Source organism: Gaeumannomyces tritici, assembly GCF_000145635.1.
Source record: "Gaeumannomyces tritici R3-111a-1 unplaced genomic scaffold supercont2.1, whole genome shotgun sequence".
In the NCBI taxonomy this organism is placed as follows: Eukaryota; Fungi; Ascomycota; class Sordariomycetes; order Magnaporthales; family Magnaporthaceae; genus Gaeumannomyces; species Gaeumannomyces tritici.
Genome location: NW_008804545.1, coordinates 1,458,002 through 1,459,279, shown reverse-complemented (window position 1 = coordinate 1,459,279; position 1,278 = coordinate 1,458,002).

Sequence of the window (1,278 nt, the reverse complement as noted above, 5' to 3'; positions counted from 1 at the left end):
GGGGGGGGGTGAAAATCACCCAGCCACCCTATTTTCTTGCTGGCCAGCAACCTCGATTGGTGCCAACACATCAATCGTCCCTCTCTGCTAACATCCATACCAAGTCTTCGTTTGCCCGTCTCGATGACTCGGTAGAATTGCAAACCGCCGAGTCCTGACGCCTCATCATGACCGCACTTGGCCGCCTCTCATGCGGCCTGGTTCCCACTCAACCAAGCCTGCTTGGTATCGATTCTGTGCACTCCCTCCCATATCCCCCCTTTCCCCTCCTACCTGCCGGCCTTATTGTCTTTTATCAATCCACAACAGATACTAGGCGAGGGTGAAATTACCACCTACGGATTGTTGCATGACCACGCGCCCAAGTCCTTGTTGGAAGGACGTCGACGGCTTTCCTCGCCCAAGTGCGCGCGCAACGAGACCAGCGCGCATTTCTAGCCCTTTCCCCTATGTTTGTGGAGGCTCCGTGGTAACACTACCGCACGCCTCCCTTCGGATCCTTTCCGGCACACAGCACCACTTAATATTCCACGTTTGCTATTAAGCCCACGGGATAGCAAACAATGCCCAGGTTAAGCCATGCAGCCCTGTCGGCCGGGGCCCCGACGATGAAACCCCTCGAGTTGCGATAACTAAGAGGGGAGGGTATAAAAGTCGAGTTTAGACAGGTGCGGGGGCGCATCCAGTACGAGCTATGTTCCGACCAAGGTCGTTGCCCTTGAAGAGCCGCGTCTTCCGCTCGTGAGTCTTCCGATGCCTCTCAGTGGCACGCACACGCCACAGACCGAAGTACACAGGTAGGTATGTATCTACCTAGGCATGCTGCCGTGCAACGGCCCCTGGCAAAAGGGCATCATACGAGTTGCCGAAAACCGACGTTGCGGGTCAAAGGCATGTCGCAGTGGGTTGCACCAACTCCTCTCCTGCCGATACGAGAACGCACGGCAACTCCAGACGACTGAGGTTGGTGTGAACCTAAAAAAAAAAAGTAGATATTTATCCAGTTTTCCATTAAGAGACAAACAATGGAGTTCCTAGAGTACAGCAGGTGCAGTCCGGTCACAAGAAATAGTACTACCTTTCCGTTTCCAATAAACCATGGGAGGAAAATGCTCAGCAACTGCTCCTAGCACAGCCAGATGGCGCGCAAAATACAAAACGAGGTTAGGAAAGAACAATCCTTCAATGCGATGCGTCAATGGACACTGGTATCTAAATCCCTTCATAAAATCCGCTCGCCGACCGAGAAAATGACATGAACCAAACAGCGCTGTCCGT